Here is a 10,938-nt window from a genome sequence, read left to right as displayed (position 1 = left end):
GACACCAGATTTTTTTTTTAAGGAAACTGCAAATGCAGAAAAACCCCGGGACCTAGTCCAGATTGAACACACACTGTATTAAGCCGCTACAGACACTAGCCTACTACAAGATAACTTCGTACTGGACTGTAGTTGAACCCAAATCAATCTCCCACTGATCCAAGGTATAGTTGTACTCCCTACGCCTCTGATCCCAGCAGAATACTGCGCACTTGATTCCCTTAGATGATCTCACCCACAACTAAGAGTTGCTACGACCCAAAATCGCAGGCTTTGACAATAAACAAATCTGTCTCACACAGACAAGTCTATCAAAGGATCAATCGGTCTCCCACAGAGAAACCTTAAAGTTTTTATTCCGTCTTTTGATAATAATCAAGGTGAACAGGAACCAATTGATAATCCGGTCTTATATTCCCGAAGAACAGCCTAGATAAATCAATCACCTCACAACAATCTTAATATAATGGTAGCGAAACAAGATGTTGCGGAATCACAAACAATGAGACGAAGATGTTTGTGACTACTTTTTATATCTTACCTATCGAAGATATTAATCTCAAACCAATCAATTTGATTGTACTCGTACGATAGAAGATGCAAGATCTGATCACACAACTACGATAAAAGTAGTATCGGTCTGGCTTCACAATCCCAATGAAGTCTTTAAGTCGTTAACGTGGTTTTAAAAGAAGAAAACCAAAGGTTAAAAGAGAAACGACTCTAGCACGCAAATCAGTATCACACATGAAGTGTGGGGATTAGTTTTGCAGAGTTGATAGATGTCCCCTTATATAGTCTTTCAAATCAGGGTTTCGCCTTGGTCACAAAGAAAACAATATCCATCGTTAGATGAAAACCTGATTTAGATTCAAACTAATATTTCTTAACCGTTAGATCGAAAACTTAGCTTGTTATACACAAATGAAATGCACACTTCTAGGTTTGTTAACCGTACCCAAATGTGTACATTGTTGGTTCAACAATAGTTAAACAAAAGGTTAGCCATATGAGCATTTTATACCAACCATATTCTTCTTCACCATAACTAGTTCAAATGACTCAAATGAACTAGTTAAAGAGTTGCTCAATTGCAAGGAAATCTTATGTACTACACAAGACACAATTGAAGCAAAAATGATTTGATTCACTCGAATCGGTTCATGAACTTTATAGACACGGTTTGAAAATTGCATTCCTTAGTCTTTGTAAGTTTAAGTTCAGAAATCATCTTCAGATATATAACCTTTTTAAGTTCGCACACTAGGTTCGCGGACTTAAGTAACCAGGCAGAGTTTAGAAACTCCAGCAAAAAATCTCGGCAAAGACTTTCCGCCGGTTCGCGTACTGGGTTCGCGGACTGGTACTCACGCAACAAGTTTGTCAACTCCAGCAGAATTTCTCGGGATGAGTAGTTCGGCAGTTCGCAGACTTGGAAACAAGCCATTCTTCCGGTTTGTCTTGATGAACAAAGTTCGCAAACTTTGGTTCAAGGGATAGGATTTATGCACATCATTGGTTATGTAATCTAAACTCTCATTCCAACCATTGAAACATTCTTAGAGGACGTTATATAGTTGTTACACCATTTCTCGTCAAAGCAATTTTCAAAGTGATTGAAACATATCATGACTTATGTCACTAGGTAAATATAAACATGGTCGAAGCGAAACGCTTACCAACACATATTTCGAGATATAGATAGGCGAGGTATACTCGGCTCGAAATACCAAATATATATAATCTAAGTCTATATATAGCGTACGACTTTTTGTCTCAAGAAGTAGGAGATAGAGTAGATAGACTTTTGAATGACAGATAAGTTCAAGTCTTCACATACCTTTTTATCGAGAAGTTCCATCGGTTCCTTTAGTAGTTCTTCTTCTTGTATGATGAATCGCCATGAAGTCCTTGAGCTCAACTACACTTTCTATCCTAGTCTGAGACTTAGCTATACTAAACTAGAAATCAATACTTATAGTTTTGATCACTAACATTGACAAACATGCTTGAAATAGCAACGGATGCGAGTTCGACCGAGCAATGATCTAACAATCTCCCCTTTGTCAATTTTAGTGACAAAACTATCAATACATATGGAATACAAAAAAGATAAAGAAACTTTAGTAGCTCCTATTCCACATGTCTAATCTTCAATATTCCTCGAAATCTTTGTCACTTCCAAGTACTCCAATGATCCCAAAGGTTGTAAGCTTAGCATCACCATTGTTGAAGATCCGTAGATATAACAATGAGAAAGCATCAGTCTCGATCATTATTATACAGTATCATAGTATTATTACACAGTGTCAAAGTTCAATTGTATCACAACTTCAACAATAATACTATGGTGATATGTATCACTCCCCCTTAGTCAATACTCCATCTCACATGGAAACCACTCCCCCTTACACAATGATCCGAAAACCATATGTATTTGTAGTGTTAACAACATATTAATTTTCCCCCTTTTTGTCAATAAGATTGGAAAAGGTACAAGAATGGGATCATAATGAAATTTCTGTAAGAGACATTTCATGACTAAAAGAAAGTACATACCATCTAATTTAGATGTAATCATATAGCCGGAGCTAACAACATTCATCAAGGAGTTTAAAGATACAAGATAACCCCTTTAAAATTCCACAGCCGCACACCCCTCAAGATATGACCATTAAGCACAAGTTCAAAAGAACTCTCCCCCATTTGATGTCATTCCCAAGGGAACAACAAGAGCGACCTTAATTTCAAAAGAAAAGAAGGATTTTGATTGGACACCAAAAACCATGAGAATGATTTTCTATATCCAAAAACTCAATCCAATTAATCACAAGTAAACCCATGATTGATTTAATCGGAATACGCAATCAAATTAAACACAAAAGTGATCAACTTAATTGATTATGCTCGACATAAGAGAACTTACGGAGCATACGACTAACATAACCCTTAGAAAATGAATAGGATAGTCGTTCATATACTCCACATAAGAGGAAACTTACGGAGTATGAAAATACTCAACTAGATTAATTACAAGAGAACCCATAATTAATCTAATTGAAATACACAACCAAACTAATTACAAAAGTAATCAATTTAATTTTCATTTGTTTTGCTCGACATAAGACTTATGGAGCAATAACTAAATAACCAAACAAGATGATTAATTTAGTTCAAGAATGCTCAACATAAAGTACTTTACAGAACAACCAACAAAGCTAATCAAAAATTAATCAACTTGGTTGTATCGTGCTCAACATAAGACACATTATGGAGCCTCACAGTATTACATAAATATATGGATCAGTGAAGATCAAAAATGTGGAATACATAAGGATTCATTCTATCTTCCATCACTATTTGCATAACGATATTTAATAGACATAATCCTTGAACACAAAAGATTTTAACCTATTTTCCATCAAAGAATTGACAATATAGGCTTAACTTTTGTATATATCAAAAGTCTATTCATCCTTAAATCAATACATGAATACTGATCATGAACGACTTTACTTTTGAAAAAATATGGGACAACATAGTTCACGGACGTAAACATCAATATCCCATAAAAAATTGCAATATAAAAAATCATAAAGATTAAATACTACAAACCATCATCCTCCAAATATTTTTAGAATTTAGTACCCAATAAACCTAAAAAAGAACAAGAAGATGAAAAATAATAGCTGTGTGTAGTCACAATCATTGTTATTCAAGCACTAGTTATTCTTCCAACAAAGCCAAAAAGAAGATTTACTAGGCAACAAATAAAACAAGCTAAAGGAAAACAGACTCCAATGCTATTCTGAACACAGACTAAGGTCATATGAACGGTTCAGACTCCTCATGAGACAACTGGCCTTTGAGCTTGCGATTGACAGCATCCATTGCATCATCAGAGAGGTGATTCTCTTTACGAAAATCATTGATGTGAGATTTTATGATACCAACCTTTTCCAACTCAGTTTTCAACACATCAACACTTTTCAGAGTAGCAATGAGCTCTTGTTTTTCTTCCCCAAAGTACTTAATAAAATCATGAACAACTTCAGCAGAAATCATATCATCCTTTTCAGCATCCTCATGAACATAGGAAAAATAACATGAAGCATTAGGATGATCTTCATCTAAAAGGGTTCTTTTCTTCTTGGACTCAACAACACCTTTATTAAGGAATCCTCTTGCAAAACTACCATAGCAAGATGAAGAAGAAGACATTCTTGACAACCCAGAAACCAACCTAGAGTATGTATACGTGACTTTTGCAACTCAATAGGTTGATATTTAAGGGTCTCTTAGGGAAGGGATTCTAGGGTTTTCTTAAACAGTTGACTCGTCTCAGAACACAGATATCCGTTCGAGTACAACCTGACCCCCAAAAATAAAGTCCAGCAGGGATTTTCGCAACAAAAGACTCGAAAAATTCCATAACTCAGGAAGGCAATTTTGAGAAAAGTTGTAGCAAAATAAAATAAAATCAAAAGACGACTTCCTAACGAAAATGAGAAGACACTTTAGACACAAACAATACTTTAAGCATAGTAAGTTTGCAATTAAAAAGCTTAGCTATGGGCGATAATAAGATAGCTCACTTTAACAGATGCAAATGGCAAAAGTATACCTGAAAATTAACACATCTTACTCAACAGGGTTTTTATGAGTAAGCTATTCAACCCTTGTGATTAATTAGCACAAGTATGAGCCACAAGCTCATCAAGAGATTTGTGTTAATGGTCAAGTCTCTTTTTCCTCCTGAATCTAGAGAGGGACTCCTTTTTATGTAAGAAATTATCATAAAACTTACTTTTATCAAAATACGAGATATAGTTTGAGCTCTTACCAGAAGATTTTTGGTTTGAGGAGGAAGACAACATGTTGACAAATTCTTTATACCCTTCAATTATCTTTTTCATATTATCTCTCATTTCATTAATTTTTCTTCTTTCTTCTGAACTTCCTTTCTCAGCAGGAGCAGCGTTGTTTCCAGAGACCACGACACGATTTTCTTTTAGACGATGTTTATTAAGACGTCTGTTTTGTTCTTGAGTGTTCGAGGAACTCATTGAACTGACTTTCCTTGTAACATACACAAGGTAGGTACAAAAACCGATTGGTTTAGTCATACGAATGTCAGTTACACCTTTAAGAATTAAATCTAAGGTGTGTTGAAGTTGAACCAATGAGTTTTTCTTCAACCTAGAGGTTCCCTTTCGTTTAACAGAACTCTTTGTCTCACAGACAAGACATACTTTCTGATTATCAGAATGATTAGATAGTACAGTCTTAATATCATCGTTAGAAGATTTCGTCCCTCCATTTGATGTTCAACATCCTTGAGTGATGGTGACTTCAGGAACATTCGTTTTACTAGAAGGGACTTTAGTTTTTATTTCTGAGCATGAACCATCTTTAGCTGTGTCAGAAGTACTTGGCATATTAGATTTCTTTGAGCATCCTTGAATAGAGAGCTTACTCAGACGATGTTCAATTTCCAAGGCATCTCTTCTAAGGCTAGCTTCAAGAGACATACATGAAGAATGAAATTCAGTATTACCTTTGGATTTTCAATCTCTTATTACACCAAGTAGAACATTGACATGGTGCTTCAACCGATTGAATCTATCATCTTGGATTCTAACAAGATTTAGAATCAATTCACTCTCTTCAGCCGAATCCCGTTCATTAATGGAGAGGCTCACATTTGAAGGGTAATCGGAAGTACACATGTCAGTGTTAGTCTGTCTCGTCAGTACAGAAGGTTCATCTATATTCGAGATTATATAACCCTTCTCTTTAGTAGAGTTAGACGAGATAAAACTTTTATTTCTGGTAAAGAGTTTATCAGAGATAATACTCTTGTCCATAGAGTCATATCGCTACAAACACAGACTTCTAATATCTTGAACGTGTTTTCCTGCTCTGATACCAATTGAAAAAGCAGGGGTCTAACAACACCACCCAATATTTCTCTTAGCAATCTGTATGGACAAACTCGAATATACTTTTAAGAGAATCAACAAGACTCAATCAATTAAAAGTACATCAACAAGTTTATATCTCTCTCTCTTGATTTTATTTCCTCAAACAGAAACTGCGAGTACTAATCAAATATAAGGAATAACTTGGATGGTATCAAAGACCAATATCCAAGGATCAATCAATGACAATCAACAACCAAAGGTTGGATTACTCTAAATGATGATCTAACGCACAACCTGTATTATTTCAATTATAAAGATAAAACAATATGATGTTAAAATTGAAATAACACAGACACCAAAAATTTTGTTAACGAGGAAACCGAAAATGCAGAAAAACCACGGGACCTAGTCCAGATTGATTAACATAGTATTAAGTCGCTACAGACACTAGCCTACTCCAAGCTAACTTCGGACTGGACTGTAGTTGAACCCCAATCAGTCTCCCACTGATCCAAGGTACAGTTGTACTCCCTACGCCTCTGATCCCAGCAGGATACTGCGCACTTGATTCCCTTAGCTGATCTCAGCCACAACTAAGAGTTGCTACGACCCAAAATCGCAGGCTTTGATAATAAACAAATTTGTCTCACACAGACAAGCCTATCAAAGGATCAATCTGTCTCCCACAGAAAAACCCTAAAGTTTTTGTTCCGTCTTTTGATAATAATCAAGGTGAACAGAAACCAATTGTAAATCCGGTCTTATATTCCCGAAGAACAGCTAGATAAATCGATCATCTCACAACAATCTTAATCGTATGATAAGGAAACAAGATGTTGCGGAATCACAAACAATGAGACGAAGATGTTTGTGACTACTTTTTATATCTTGCCTATCAGAGATATTAATCTCAAGCCAATCAATCTAATTGTACTCGTACGATAGAAGATCCAAGATCAGATCACACAACTACGATAAAAGTAGTATCGGTCTGGCTTCACAATCCCAATGAAGTCTTTATGTCGTTAACTTGGTTTTAGAAGAAGAAAACCAAAGGTTAAAGGAGACACGACTCTAGCACGAAAACTAGTATCACACGTGAAGTGTGAGGATTAGTTTTGCAGAGTTGCTAGATGTCCCCTTATATAGTCTTTCAAATAAGGGTTTCGTCTTGGTCACAAAGCAAACAATATCCATCGTTAGATGAAAACCTGATTTGGATTCAAGCTAATATTTATCAACCGTTAGATCGAAAACTTAGCTTGTTTTACACAAATGAAATGCATGCTGCTAGGTTTGTTAACCGTACCCAAATGTGTACATTGTTGCTTCAACAATAGTTAACCAAAAGGTTAGGCATATGAGAATTTCATACCAACCATATTCTTCTTCACCATAACTAGTTCAAATGACTCAAATGAACTAGTTAGAGAGTTGTTCAATTGCAAGGAAATCTTATGTACTACACAAGACACAATTAAAGCAAAGATGATTTGATTCACTCGAATCGGTTCATGAACTTTATAGACACGGTTTGCAAATTGCATTCCTTAGTCTTTATAAGTTTAAGTTCAGAAATCATCTTCAGATATATAACCTTCATAAGTTCGCTCACTAGGTTCGCGGACTTAAGCAACCGGGCAGAGTTTACAAACTCCAGCAGAAAATCTCGGTAAAGACTTTCCGCCGATTCGTGGACTGGGTTCGTAGACTGGTACTCATGTAACAAGTTTTACAACTCCAGCAGAATTTCTCGGGATGAGAAGTTCGGCAGTTTGCGGACTTGGCAACAAGCCATTCTTCCGGTTTCTCTTGATCAACAAAGTTCGCAAACTTTGGTTCAAAGGATAGGACTTATGCACATATGTGTTTCCACAACAATACTTATGTCCATCATTGGTTATGTAATCTAAACTCTCATTCCAACCATTGAAACATTCTTAGAGGACGTTATATAGTTGTTACACCATTTCTCATCAAAGAAATTTTCAAAGTGATTGAAACATATCATGACTTATGTCACTAAGTAAAGATAAACATGGTCTAAGTGAAACACTTACTAACACATACTTAAAGATATAGATAGGAGAGGTATACTCGGCTCTAAATACTAAATGTGTATAATGTAAGTCTATATATAGCATACGACTTTTTGTCTCAAGAAGTAGGAGATAGAGTAGATAGAATTTTGAGTGACAGATAAGTTCAAGTCTTCACATACCTTTTTGTCGACAAGTTCCACCGGTTCCTTGAGTAGTTCTGCTTCTTGTATGATGAATCGCCATGAGTCCTTGAGCTCAACTTTATCCTAGTCCGAGACTTAGCTATAGTAGACTAGAAATAAAGACTTATAGTTTGGATCACTAACATTGACAAACATGCTTGAGATAGCAAAGCATGCGAGTTCGACCGAGAAATTCTCTAACAGTTTATATGATGCATCCACTTGGATTTCAAGACAAAAATCATCTTGACTATGTATGCAAATTACATACGTCTATCTATGGACTCAAACAGTCACCAAGGGCCTAGTATGAGAAATCGTTAGATGTGCTTGTTCAATTGGGTTTCAAACCATCCTTGGGTTATACTTCACTATTTTTTAAAAAATGGGTTCAAGAATTACTTGATGACATACTTATTATAGGTAGTTCTTCTACTTACTGCGATGAAATGATCTCTTGCTTCAACAAATTCTTCATTGTAAAGGATTTAGGATCTCTCAACTACTTCTTGGGCATGCAAGTAAGGAGAAGCAGTTCTGGTATTTTTCTACACCAAACTAGTATAGTCTTTATCTTCTTCAAAAATGCAACATGGTAGGTGCAAAACCTTGCAGTTCTCCTTGTCCACCAGGTGCTAAACTGAGTACCAAAGATGGTGAATTACTTTAAAATCCAATTGAGTACAGATCACTTGTTGGAGCTTTGCAATATCTTACTTGGTCCAGACCATAAATTGCCTACTATGTGAATCAGGTATGTCAATCGATGCACTCACCTACTACAACTCATCTATCAGCAGCAAAGATAATACTTAGATATATTAAAGGTACTTTAGGACATGACATATTATTCACTAAGGGCGTTAATGTTGTATCCGGTTACACTGATGTTGATTGGGGAGGAGATCCAAACACTAGAAGGTCCATAAGTGGTTTCTGTTTGTTTTTTGGTAATAATCCAATATCTTGGTCTGCTAAAAAGCAATGAACTATATCTAGAAGATCTACAGAAGATGAGTACAAATGTTTATCCCCCAACGCTTCAGATATTTTATGGATTTATCAACATCTCAAAGATTTATACATTTTTCTACCTTCTTCACCACAACTGCTCTGTGATAACAGAAGCTCGGTATCTCTTGCTTCAAATCTTGTTCTACAGAGCAAAATGAAGCCTCTAGCTATAGATTATCATTTTATCAGAGAATTAGTTGAGTACAATTATTTGAAGGTTTCTTATGTCTCTACTATTCAACAACTGGCTGATATCTTTACAAAGGGACTTGCATGACCACGGTTTGCTTTTCTAAAAAACAAGTTGAACGTGGTTTCTCCCTTTCAGTTTGAGGGAGACTAGTAGAGAGTAATCTCTCTTAATTCTATCAGTAACACTCTTGTTACACTCTGTGTACGGTAGCAGTTATTTTTTGTGTCTGTATTTTAATCAGTGTCCAACTAACATGTTTAGTTTGTATTGGTCTAGCTAGAGTACAACCTGTCATGTGCTGTAGTAATTCTATTTCCTTCTGCTTGTCCTGTGTCTGTATAAAAGACTCCGTCTGTTTTCTTTCTACCTTAATGAAAAACAGTTCCTACCAATTCTATTATGTTTATCTACTTGAAAGGTGTAACGAAATGATTTGCATCGCTCTTTTCTATTTGTAAGTGCTAACTAAGTTACTAAGATGCAATTTCTTAGTGCATTTCATTTCATTTCATTCTTCAGTGAATTTGTGTATTTATATCTTAACAAACAAGTTATATATAACTATTATTATATAGTGTTTGTTATCAAATTTGTAATGTTCATTTGCAAGTTTCATTAGTCATCGCTGCTAGACTAGCTCAACAATCGCTGCAGATATTTAGTGTCACGTTTAACAACATATAGAACACCAACAAATATTGTTGCGAATACAAAATCGCACTAAGAAAGTGTTGGTGGTGTTGCTTTTAAGATGAGAAATTAATCTCGGATGGGTTGTGATGGGAAGGTGAGTGAGATAATGGAGTACTGCTGCTATTATTGTGTATAAAAGGGTGCCAGAAGACTTTGAATTGAAATTGGCAGATTGGGTTTGTGGTTGAACTGCAGGCAAGGTGGTGGTGCCGAGTTGATGTAGCGGATGAATTGCAGCTAGACGGTTAGTGCCACAAGTTAATGTTAATTGGAGTGTTGAAGTTGCTGAGTTTAGAAGATTGCAAGGAAGAATTTGTGTTTGAGCTGGGATGTATGGCCTGAGTATGATTCTGATGTTGTCAAGATTTTAAATGAGTATTCTGAACGATGTAGATGAATGTTAGGAACTTAGGGTACAATTGTAATCTGTTTAATAACCTTAATATAATTTTAATTAATTTTTTAACAGAAGTCAAGACTTAGCGGAGTCAACTTGGGTCAACATCCAGTTCAGGTAACAAACCCTAACGTTGGACAAATATTAGACCAAAATCTAGTCCTGGACAAAAACTGAGTACCAAAATCTAGTTATCCCTATATTTTAACGAACAAGTTATATTTTGTATCTATCTATAACTATTAGTATACTAGCGTATGTTATCAGATTTGTAATGTTCATTTGCAAGTTTCGTTAGTTAGCCCTGCTAGATTAGCTCAACAATCGCTGCAGATATTTAGTGACACATAACAACGTATAAAACACAAACAATTATTGCTGCGAATACAATATCGCTACAAATATTTTGCATCTACAGAAGTTTATTGCATGCATATTTTTGCAGCTGTGAAGTTTTATAACATACAAGCGGACGTCATCTCCCTTGGCATAG

This window comes from Papaver somniferum, chromosome 2 (assembly GCF_003573695.1).
Source record: "Papaver somniferum cultivar HN1 chromosome 2, ASM357369v1, whole genome shotgun sequence".
NCBI lineage: Eukaryota > Viridiplantae > Streptophyta > Magnoliopsida > Ranunculales > Papaveraceae > Papaver > Papaver somniferum.
The sequence above is the reverse complement of the archived record's forward strand: the minus strand, read 5'-3'. Positions refer to the sequence as shown.